The following is a 12,893-nucleotide window of genomic DNA, read 5'->3' as shown; positions in this document are numbered from 1 at the left end:
GTGTCTCACTACAGATGTGCACATACTGTATATGGATAACACATATCCACTGTACTATTACTAATGTTCTAAGTTACCTGGTTACCACAAAGTAGGTATATTGTGTAAAATGCTGTGTCAAACTGTCATGAAATTCTGGAGCTTTTGTATAATGTTAATATTGAACCACTGTCACATGAAAATGAACTGCTAAGTTAAAGCTATTTTTATTTCAAAACTTTTTTTTATAAAATTTTTTATACATTGCTTTTAGCACTTAAATATTGATTAAATGATTGATTTTAATACCAGAGATTAAATAGGTTTGAAACTATAAACTCCTATTTTAATACATATCTACAAAACAAGGCTACAATCAGCAATTCAAAACCTTACTCTGCATATTATGACTAATAAAAAGTTCAATACAAAAAAAAAAAAAAATGTATTAGGAGATTTGAACCCTTGACCTTCTGCACTAAAATCCCATGCCTAAACCACTACACTATAGCAGCTGGCTTTAAAGACATTGAGAAAAACTTTCTCTTATTGTTAAATATAGTCAGTAGCATCAAATATTTTTCACAGAATATCTCATTAATTTATTCAGGATAAAGTTTTGTTTTGTTTTTTTTACAGAAAATGGCAAACGTGCTGTTTATTGTTTTTAGTTTTTTTCTAGGTACAGAGCTCAATCTTTTGAGGGAAATAGTTGCATGTTACTATAACTTAGACTTAAGAATGTAAAGCACATACATTGTAAAGCACATACATTGGCTGTGTGTCCCATAGTGTTACAATTAAATGAGTTTTTTTGCAGCAATAATTTATTATTTAGTTTAGCCTGCTCTTTAGCCTGCTCTCTGTCACGGAAGATCTACTGGAGTTGGGTCAGGAATGAAAAGTAGGTCAGGCGCCACCTGGTGTCCATTAGTGGAATTGCGCCTATTTTAATTTAAATGCCTATCTTTTGTACACGTCGGGACAGCCCGATTCCCTGCAGTTAACGCGACTAGCGCATTTAACTTGATATGTTACAGCGCGCCAAACGTACCATCCCTTCTGGCTTCATCTGTATATGTAAACAAATATGCCTTTGCTGATAACCGTTCATGTGCAGAGTCTTTGACACATCAGTTTAAAAGTCTACTGAAATAAGATGTAAGAAATGCACACTCAGTCTTAAATAAAGATACAAAAAAATATATTTTATTATTAAACACTTACATAATAGCAGGTCACCCGATGTGTTTCATCCACCGAGGTGGTCTTCATCAGGGGCCAAATATTTTACAAATATTTTTCGTATTTGTAAAATATTTGGCCGCTGATGAAGACCACCTCGGTGGTTGAAACGCATAGGGTGACCTGCTATTATGTAAGTGTTTAATAATAAAATATATTTTTTTGTATCTTTATAAAGACTGAGTGTGCAATCCTTAAATTGTTTTGGGGTTTGCAAATGATAGGAGGCTTCTTTTGGGTGGCCCCCTTAGGTATTAGCACCTCAGCATTTTTCTTTGGGTGTGCGCTCTCCAAATTGTAAAAGTCTACTAACACAGTGTCAAAGTTACAAGAGTAAAATGTAATCAGCTTGCAAAAATGGTAAAGAAGATTGAAATGGCTAATGAAATATTAGTATTATTAAAGATGAAAGATATTGCTGAAAATAAAGCAAAACAGTGGAAAAATGAGAAGGCCCAGTTTAGAGAAGACTTGGAAAAGTTTGGTGTGTCACTTATTGTAGCAGCTAGCACTTCAGAAGAGCATGTTTCAGAATGAGAAGAACTGAGGGAGAAGGTGGAAATGTTAGCTAAACATAATGATTTGTTAGAAGAAAAGTTGAAGGATTGTGAAGAAAGATGCAGGCTCAGAGAACAACAGGTGATAGCTTTAGAAAGCAAGGCTGGATGTGAAGAAAATGTCCCAGTAAGTGTCTGCCCTGTTACTGAACAAGAGATAAAATATGGAGAGCAAACATTATCTAGTTCATCTCTCTTTAGCCCCCAATCAGAATGTGCTAGACAACAAGTCAATAATACACCTGTGCCAACTGATAATTAGTGATGGGCTAATTTGTGGCGTTTTGCTTCGCCAAAAAAATCACCAATTTCCTGTGAAATTCGCAAAATAGAGAAAAATTTGCGAAACCGCGCCGGCGTCTCGTTTTTGATGCTGGCGTCCTTTTTGTTTTACGTCTGCAAATTTTCGCTGCCGAATTTTCACGGCAGTTTCGCCAATTTATTCACCGGTGGCGAATCGCGGGAATTCACAGCAAATTCGCCCATCATTACTGATAATCATTTTCTTTCAAACTCAGCAGCACTAAAAATACAAGATAAGTTTAACCCAGATAACTCAGATATTAGCAAAGTTTGACACTAATGTATCTCCTATAAGCCTTTTCAATAAATTAGAAGCTGTGGTCAAACAATATAACCTTGGAAATAAAGATGCATGTGCCTTGCTTAGAGCATGGCTCCCATATCAGTTGGCTGCAGAACTTAGGCGTCTGGTTGATAAGCACATTGGCACATTGTCCAATATCAATGAAAATTGGGGAGATACCACTGAAAGGTTAAGAGAGTTGCAAAGGATTTTGGGTGGGCATGATACAAAATGTACAAATGCATTGGAGAATGCAAGGTATAGGAAAGGAGATGATCCAATGTTATTTTGCACTGATTAATTCTCCCTATATAAAGTTGTATTCAACTGCCCTGATATGTTGCCAGATGAGCCCAATTTCCTCTACTCAATGGCAAATAAATGTAACGTTGATTACAACACAAGAACTGCCCTTAGGTATGCCACCTCATACAACAACTTCATAAATACACTTAGGGATTGGTCTCAAGATTCTTTTGAGTTCCAGAGACATATTTATGTTGCTTCTAAGAACCACCAACACAGAAGATTTCCACAGAAATGTTATGGTTGTGGTAAATATGGTCACATTGCTCGATTTTGCAGAACTTCTGCCAAACAGCATGGTTCTAGTACTTACCCCATCCATTCAATACAGAGACAAGAGGGGAATGCGCAGGAAAATCTAAATGATTATCTCCTTGACCATAGCCCTCCCCCAGAGCCTGAAATTGTTGTCTCCTCTGATAACATAGACACAGATTCCAATAGTGCAGGAAATCAAAAGGTGACCCAAACTGAGCCTAACAGGGAATTTCACATACCTCTCTTTAAAACAGGAAAAGGGACAGCTGTCCCACCCTTTATGCCTTGGGTAGCAAACAAATGTCTGTATTATATAAAGTTCAATTTGACCTTATGCTACATGGAGTGCACAGTATGTGTATATGTAATGTGCAATGTTTGGTGGCATTGACAACCTATGTTATCACCTTGTATCATATTATGTGTGAATGAGAGTGAATGGTGTAATATTATCTGTTCCCTGCCCAAGGATGTTACACCGATATAGCCACAAGTCTGAAGAGGATCTTCTAATGCTTTCATGGTGTGTCCTTCAGACACAAATGGGGGAATGTAATATCTCATATCCCATAACTAGGGTTGCCACCTTTTTTAAAATGATTTACCGGCTGGTGGGGTGCAGGGACACAAAGGGGCGGGCCGTGATGGCAAAATGGGCGGGGCCGCGCCACGGATGCTAGAAGAAGCAAAAGAAAAGGTAAGGGGATTGGGGGCAGGCCAAGGGCTCCTTTTAATAGTATTACAAATTTACCGGCAGCTACATTGCCGGTAAATTTGTAATACCGGCTCCGGCCTTGGCAGGTATTTTACCGGCTAGGCTGGTAAAATACCGGCCGGGTGGCAACCCTACCCATAACTGAGGGAGTTAAAGAATTAACAGTGACCCTGGGCTCAGGGCAGTGTACACTATAAACACAGATGGCACAGTGCACCGACCAAACAAGGGCTATCCTGTCATAAAATGTGATTGATTTTATGTCTATCTCCTAACACTGTTGTGTAAATGAGGAACACCTATTAGGGTCAGGCCACACAGGGCGTTTTGGGGAAATTTGGTCGCCTGGCGACTAATCAGCTCATTTTTGCGGCGACCAATCTCCCAAAACGCCTTCCCTGACTCTGCGCCGGCTAAAATGAAAAACCGCTGGCGCTAATCACACGCGGCAGTTCGTTTTCCAAAGTCGCCCGAAGTTGCCTCAGGAAACCATTATGGACAAAAAGAGGAGTCCATAGACCAGCATTGGGCGAGGAAACAACAAAGGCAATGAATGGCAACAACAAGGATAAAAGGATATGTTGTTTACACCCTCAGGGTGCCCGAAGCAGTGGGGTAGGAACATGAAGATATTTTGCTGACGTCACCCAGCTCCATGGCTCGGATTCTGCTGGCAGTTCATTTATATATGAATGAAAGCACGGACACAGAATTCACTGTGCACAGTAAGGGTAAATCCACAGAAACAGATTTGGGGAGATTAGTCGCCCTGGCAACAAATTGCCTCTTCTTCGGTACAACAATATCCCCGAACTGCCTTCCCCCTGCCCTCCGCCGGCTAAAATGAAAATCGCCTGCGGCAATGCACACGTGGCGCTTTGTTTTCCAAAGTTGCCTGAAGTTGCCTCACGAGGTATATAAGAATGTCTGATTTCTTGGGTGGAAGAGGATTGATACAATATTTGTATATTGATCTTCTCATAGCTGCAAATAGAATTTGAAGAAATTTGAAGAAATTTAATTTAATTGTATTTGTTTTTCTTTTTTTTCTAGATAATTTACAAGATTTCCTAATATCAGTTGCCATAGCCCCACACTGAACCACCGTGTAGGATGAGGTTTGTTGCATCCCACTTGCATTTGAACATTTAGTGCAGTGTAGTGGGTACAGACACAATAGAAATCCATGGGCTCTGTTAACCCGTGCTTTTTCAGGCAGTAGAACATAAGAAAAGCCACTGCACCTGATTTATTGGCATTGTATAAGATCCCATAGCCAAACTTGCATGAAGAAACAAACAATTTTTATATAATAATTATTTCCCTTTAATGATGGCTTAGAGGTTCTGCTACATTTCATAATATTCATAATGAACTTTAGAATTGCAGCAGATAAATAAAAGTGGTTATTCTTGTTTACATTTGTAACTAGGAGACAACCCTTCTTGCTGAACAAGTCTGATCACTTCTAGTCAGAGGATCCAGAGTTTCTCCTGGACTTCATTTGAGGACAGCACGCCTAAAAAGAGAAAGAAAAGAACTGCAAGTATTGTGAGTAAAAATATGTAGTGAATATCATTTTGTATCTTTGCGTTACTACTATGTATAATCTTCCAAAAAGTGTTACCGATCGTACCTCAAAAGGAAATGGGGAAACAAGAAAATATATAGTTTAGCGTTCTTTTCATACACTTGTTTTGGGACTTTGATATAATTGATTTTGTATTTTTTACCACTATGTATATATACTGTAAAAGCACCTAATTTGTTTTTGTGTAACCAGTTTCCCCCATACATTTTATAACATATGAAACATTATATATTATTACAATGGGCTCATTTGTACGGCATTAAAACAACTCTATTGAATTTATTAAGGTTCCCTGGACATGTCTAGTTATCAGTGTCAATGTAATGTATTAGATGCAACATGTAACAGAAAGAGGTATATTCAGCTTTAAATTTTCCGCCGTAAATAAATAAGCCTGAGTGCAAGACGAATTTGCACTAGGTAGAATTGAACGCTAGCTCATCTTTACTATGATTTGCTCACATTGACGAAGTAATGCTAGTGAATTCACCAGCATCCGTCGAGCAGCACGAAACTTTGCATTTTAGTAAATTAGTGTTGTCCCAGTGAATTTTCACCTGGCAAAGTGTTTAGATGGGTGCGAAGCCGTCGCTGGTGAATTTTCACCCAAGTTTTTACTTGGGCCCATATATACATGCTATCAAATATAAACAGAGGTCAATTTTAAAAAAAATACAAACACCCCTAAAAAAAGAGAGTTTTTCAAGTATGGAATTTGATGATTTTTCAGAAGGCTCTCTTGCTGGCTCTTCTCTTCTTTCTACATAGGCAAATAGAACAGAAAAGTCAGAGAAAGTTTTTTTCAGGAGAAGAAAATACTCTCTTTTTCTCCTAGTAGAAATTTTGATTAGTGATGGACGAATAAATTCACCAGGCACGAATTTGTAGCAAATTTTCACGTTTCACCACCAAAAAAAAAAATCCAGTGAAACAAAAAAAAATTGTCGCACAATCAGAATAGTCACGCACATAAAACTGTCACGCGTCAACATTATTCAGATGTCCATTGACTTTAATGCATTTAGACAAAATAGTTGTGAGTATAAAAAATGTTGTTCACGACAAAATTGTTCCATGGCAAAATTATTGCATTTCGCTAATAATTGTTGTGCAATGATAATGAGAGAAATTATAACTTGAAGGGCCTGAATGGAGATAAGATAGTAATTCTTAAAGGTATGATATTCACTGTTAAATAGAGATCCTATAAAATGTCCTTGGTGAACTGGTGACATTGGTTGATGTAGCTTCAGAAAAAGGTCTGGTCAGTGACTTAGAAAGAGATTTTGTTTTACCCAAGTTTCTGGTATTCCTACTTTCTACCATTTGCCCAAGGTGCATAAAGAACAGAAACCACCTATAGGGAGACCTATTATATCTGGTATAGGCTCACTTAATGAAAATCTTTCTGAATGGGTTGATGCCCATTTACAACCTTTGGTATTAAGAATGAGTATTTATGTGAGAGAGACTACAGATGCAATTTTGAAACTTAGGGATTTTGACTGGCAAAGAGAGTACAGCTGGGCCACACTAGATGTGACCTCACTGTATTCAAAACCACATCAAAAAGGCCTAGAGGCGATCAATTACCATCTCAATAAATAGTGAAGTATTCAGAATACCTAAAAGGATTTCTCCTGTTGACCATAGGGTATTTATTGGAACATGACTACTTTATATTTACATTCTACGATGTATTGTAAACCATGTAGCAGAAATAAATTGCTACATGCCCATTCATGCCATCCTAAGAATTTGATGGGTGGAATGCTGGTGGGCCAGTTCCTTGGGTTGAGGAGGAACTGTTATACTGATGGAGGATTCCATAACTTAGTAGAAGATACGAGTAACCGGTTTAAGGAGAAAAGCTACAATAAAATGAACATCAAAAGAGCTTTTTATAAAACAGACAATATGTATAGGGACACCCTGCTGGTTTTGAAACATAAGAAACAAATACACAGTTTAATAATAATAAGTTATATTTTATTAAGAGATATAGCAGACAGTATAATAAAGTAGTTTGTGTGGTTAATACGTTCTTACCTATTCTGTATACAGATGAGGACTTCTTTGGAACACTAAACCAGGGGGTGATGAATGCACACACCTTGGGAGATTTAGGACACATTTACTATGGGTCGAATATCGAGGGTTAATTAACCCTCAATATTCGACCATCAAAGTTAAATCCTTCGACTTCGAATATTGAAGTCGAAGGATTTACCGCAATTCGTTCGATCGAACGATAGAAGGAAAAATTGTTCGTTAGAAAAATTAAATCCTTCGAATCGAACGATTCAAAGGATTTTAATCCATCGACCGAAAGATTTTCCTTCGATCAGAAATTGTTAGCAAAGTCTATAGGGACCTTCCCCATAGGCTAACATTGGTGCTCGGTAGGTTTTAGGTGGCGAAGTAGGTGGTCTAAGTTTTTTTTAAAGAGACAGTACTTCGACTATTGAATGGTCGAATAGTCGAACGATTTTTTGTTCGAATCGTTCAAATCGAAGTCGTAGTTGAAGGTCGAAGTAGCCAATTTGATGGTCGAAATAGCCAAAAAAAATACTTTGAAATTCGAAGTATTTTTCATTCTAATCCTTCACTCGAGCTAAGTAAATGTGCCCCCTATTGTTACCTATCCTCTACACAAGTAAGACAACTAAACAGACACATTTCTTTAAATTTAAAGGCTGTTACAAATGTGGGAATAGCCAATGTATCACATGTAAATTTCTTTGGATTTCTCAGTAATCTGAATCGACAGTTGAAAAAAAACAACATATAGTATTAAACAATTTGTAAATTGCAAATGTACAGGAGTCATTTATCTGATCACTTGCAGAAAATGCAATAAACATACCATAGGTACCATAGGGTCCCTTAAAGAACTGATCAGGGAGCACATAAATCAGATTAGTAATATTAAGTATTGCAACTAACCCAATCTCACCAGACACTTTATGGAATGTAATAATATGAATTTAGAATATTTTTCAGTACAAGTGATTGAACAGGTTAAGACAGGTATACGAGGTGGTGATATTCTAACCAGGTTACGTAAACAAGAAGTTTATTGGATGTTTTATAGACACTGTTACCTTTAGATATTAATTTTACATTTGATGTGGCATGCTTTGTATAATTTTCAAGAATTTGTTTACATAATTTATAATGTAATATTAATATTGACTTTAAATTATTTTAGTGTTACCCCGAGCATGGATTTTGTAATACCTGATAGTTGAATCACTTTTAGTTGAGTGGGCTGGTCTGGAATATCTTAATGAGCTATTTATGCAACAAGGGCCCTTTCTGAATCATAATTGGTTTTAATTGTGGGGTGGGTCTAATTGAAAATGTATGAGTATACGTATATGGAGAAATGTGACTTATATGGGATTGCTTATGATTAAGAGCATGAAACGCTTTGGGCTCCATGTGGTTTGATTGATGTTTTTAATTTGTTATAGTAAATGTTATTTTTAATGGCATGAGTATAGAGAATTTTCTTAACATAATTTGAAAGGGCCAGAGAAAGGGGAATGAATATAAAAAGAGAAAAATTGCTACATGCATAATTTTATTTCCAGACCAGAATTTTCTATTTTATCATGCATAGAACTGCAGGTGGAGAATAAGTTGATGCAAGCAGATCTAAACCCATCCTGACAGGCATTGGCATGTATGGACACACATGGGGTGAAAGTGAAAATATAGGAGTTGTTTAATCACCCACCAATTTATTTAACTGAGAATACACCAAGAGGGTTATTTACAAAAGCTCAAATTTATCTCATATTTTTATTAAACTAAGCTTGACCAAACTCCCATACACAATTTTATCTTATTTATCAATAAAATGACTTAAAAAAATGGGGAAAAACCTCAATAAAATAGAGAGACGACTCAAATTTATATGAATTTTTGGGATTTGACTACCGAATCTCTAGATTTTTTTCAGAAAGCACCAAGGGGTATATTTATCAAAGAGTGAAGTTAGAGATCACATTCATTATACATGTATGTGCACACAGGCCAACTCCCTGCCAGTCAGTGCACTTCACTTACAGAGATGAGTGAATTGACTTGGATCAGCTTTTTCTTAGCCTACCTTTCTATGTAGCTGAGAAAGCAGCCTGGCATGTCATTAGCCTTAAAAAACACAGAAAGCAGGAGAGAGACAACTTATGCAAATTATAATTTTTATGAAAACTATTATCAACATGTCCACCATGTATTGCATAGTAAAATATGCACACAGCATCTACTATGATGGGGGTCTACTGTGCAGTTCTTTTGTGACATGTGCTGACATCATTTTTTATTTTATCATTTAAACGGCATCTATAACATACAAAGCCTGTGTTACAACTCAAAATCACCCCTTTGAGTGCCACAGCTTGCTCTTTGTGCACATGAGTGCAGAAAAGTATTTATTGCTTATTATGTACGTAAGTATTGATTCCCGGATCCTCTCCTAGTCTGCAATTCTGGCGAGGGAAACTTGTATGTATTAGGTTCCATATAACTTGTCTAAATGGAACAAAAACAATACAGTTCAGAGAGGAGGAGAAGACTGTTTAATCTGGGAGGCATGTTGGTGGCAAAGAGCCCAGATGACACTGTTGATCACAACCTCTCAGGTCATCCGGCGTATGGCCTACGTGTCTATGTAATTAAATAATTTTTTTAAATTTTAATTAAATTAATTGACCTGAGTGGATTCCATGAGTGTATAATATCCACAACCTATGTCACTGTCTTATTACTATGTACATCTCTACTCCAAAATAGTAAAAAATAATGCAATGAAATGCACATATCTGAAACCTGACAGAATAACTGTGTAACTCCCAATTTACATCCCCAGATTTGACATTTTCCTGCATTTTATGTTTTTTTCCCGTGGTCCCTTTATTTTCAGTGCATTTCTATGGGGTCTATTCCCAGGTTTTACGGATTGTTTTCCCAGATTTTACACATGTAAATCAGCTCTGTCTTTTGCCAACCGCTCAATTGTATTAGCAAAAACCTTTTATATGCAGCGTTCACACACTTACTTGTACAATTTCTAGATAGATGTGGTGCATGTGTGTCATGAGAGGCTGATGGGGAGGTGCTGTGCTGAAGGGACAGGGCCACAAGAACATTATGAGGAAAGGGAAGTGGCTTCTGTATTGAAGAAGGAGGGTACGGGAGAAAGACAGAAGGCTGTAAGAATTAGTTTAGGAAGAAAGGCTACATTTGGAGAAAGAGACCTGGGGCACAAGATTGTGAGTAGAAAATAGAAGCACTGTTGTTCTGGAGAAGGAGGGGTTGGGGGGAAAGAGTTAGAAGCAGTCTGGAGAGTCAAGCTGAAGGGACCGGAGAACAAGACCGTGACAAATCAAGAGAAGTGGCTGCTGTGTAGGAGAAGGCAGTGAAAGAAGCAGTCCGGGGCACAAGGGGAAAGTCACAAGAATGGTGAAATATCTTTACTTTGCTGCTGAAACATGTTAAATAACATAGCTAGTAATTCTGTTTAAAATAAAAAAGACTCCTACACAATAATTCACTCTAACATATAAAATGTATTCCTGAACCCGCGAGTGTATATTTTTAGTTGTAATATTGGTGTGTAGGCAGCCATCTCAGGTCATTTTGCCTGGTCATGTGCTTTCAGAAAGAGCCAGCACTTTAGGATGGAACTACTTTCTGGCAGACTGTTGTTTCTCCTAATCAATGTAAATGTTGCAGTGGGACCTGGATTTTACTATTGAGTGCTGTTCTTAGATCTACCTGCCAGCTGATATCCTGTGTCAGGGAGCTGCTATCTGGTTACCTTCCCATTGTTCTGTTGTTAGGCTGCTGAGAGGGAAAGGGAGGTGGTGATATCACTCCAACTTGCAGTACAGCAGTTAAGAGTGACTTAGGTTTATCAGAGCACAAGTCACATGACTGGGGCAGCTGGGAAACTGACAATACAGGTATATCTAGTCCCATGTCAGATTTCAGAATTAAATATAAAAAATCTGTTTTGAGAATGGATTTCAGTGCAGAATTCAGCTGGAGCAGCACTATTAACTATTTTTTACCATGACAGTATCCCTTTAAAGGAGAACAAAAGTCAAAATCTATGTAGTGTCCCTGATAGTAGTCCTCATAGAGCACTGCCCAATTTTTTAAGAAGTAACTAATTTTACTAAAGATTTCCACTGGGTAAAGTCTCTGCTTTTTGATTGAAACGCAGCTGCTGTTGGATCTGCTTTGTAAGTTATTGTTTGTAGTGGCATTTTTAGAAATATATGTAAACATATTTGCCTTTGCTGATTACCATTCATGTGCAGATGAGTCTTGGACACATCAGTTTAAAAGTCTACTAAAAAAAGATTTAAGGATTGCACACTCAGTCTTAAATAAAGATACAAAAAAAATTATTTTATTATTAAAAACTTACATAATAGCAGGTCGCCCTACGCGTTTCAACCACCGATGTGGTCTTCATCAGGGGCCAAATATTTTACAAATATTTTTTGTATTTGTAAAATATTTGGCCCCTCATGAAGACCTCCTCGGTGGTCGAAATGCGTAGGGCGACCTGCTATTATGTAAGTTTTTAATAATAAAATAAGTTTTTTTGTATCTTTATTTAAGACTGAGTGTGCAATCCTTACATTTTTTTGGGTTTGCAAATGATAGGAGGCTTGTTTTGGGTGGCCCCCTTAAGTATTAGCACCTCAGCATTTTTCTTTGGGTGTGCGCTCTCCAAATTGTAAAAGTCTACTAATACAGTGTCAAAGTTACAACAATAGAGTAAAATGTAATCAGCTTGCAAAAATGGTAAAGAAGATTAAAATGGCTAATGAAATAGCATTATTAAAGATGAAAGATATTGCTGAGAATAAGGCAAAACAGTGGAAAAATGAGAAGGCCCAGTTTAGAGAAGACTTGGAAAAGTTTGGTGAGTAACTTATTGTAGCAGCTAGCACTTCAGAAGAGCATGTTTCAGAATTAGAAGAACTGAGGGAGAAGGTGTAAATGTTAGCTAAACATAATGATTTGTTAGAAGAAAAGTTGAAGGATTGTGAAGAAAGATGCAGGCTCAGAGAACAACAGGTGATAGCTTTAGAAAGCAAGGCTGGATATGAAGAAAATGTCCCAGTAAGTGTCTGCCCTGTTACTGAGCAAGAGATAAAATATGGAGAACAAACATTATCTAGTCCATCTCTCTTTAGCCCCCAATCAGAATGTGCTAGACAACAAGTCAATAATACACCTGCGCTAACTGATAATCATATTCATTCAAACTCAGCAGCACTAAAAATACAAGATGTTATAAGTTTAACCCAGATATTAGGAAAGTTTGACACTAATGTATCTCTATAAGCCTTGGGGGAATGTAATGGGGGAATGTAATATCTCATATCCCATAACTGAGGGAGTTAAAGAATTAACAGTGACCCTGGGCTCAGGGCAGTGTACACTATACACACAGATGGCACAGTGCACCGACGAAACAAGGGCTATCCTGTCATAAAATGTGATTGCTTTTATGTCTATCTCCTAACACTGTTGTGTAAATGAGGAACACCTATTAGGGTCAGGCCACACAGGGCGTTTTGGGGAGATTTGGTTGCCTGGCGACTAATCAGCTCATTTTTGCAGCGACCA

General features: G+C 37.4%; 1 protein-coding gene and 1 pseudogene across 3 annotated transcripts in view; both read left to right on the top strand.

Moving 5' to 3' along the window:
• LOC108695829 overlaps window positions 1–4,720 on the top strand; it is a 36,512-nt pseudogene extending 31,792 nt beyond the window's left edge.
• A 342-nt stretch (window positions 4,721–5,062) lies between these two features.
• LOC108696409 (NXPE family member 4) overlaps window positions 5,063–12,893 on the top strand; it is a 35,122-nt gene continuing 27,291 nt past the window's right edge. For 2 of the 3 annotated variants that reach the window (XM_018225741.2, XM_018225737.2), the window contains exon 1: window positions 5,063–5,197. The gene's annotated coding sequence lies outside the window, so the exon portion shown is untranslated. Of the gene's footprint in view, window positions 5,198–9,899; window positions 10,707–12,893 lie in introns of those variants that run through there. The other variant, XM_018225739.2, reaches the window with a different exon arrangement.

Source organism: Xenopus laevis, chromosome 7L (genome assembly GCF_017654675.1).
Source record: "Xenopus laevis strain J_2021 chromosome 7L, Xenopus_laevis_v10.1, whole genome shotgun sequence".
Classification (NCBI taxonomy): Eukaryota; Metazoa; Chordata; class Amphibia; order Anura; family Pipidae; genus Xenopus; species Xenopus laevis.
This window is presented reverse-complemented; position numbering and strand designations above follow the sequence as displayed.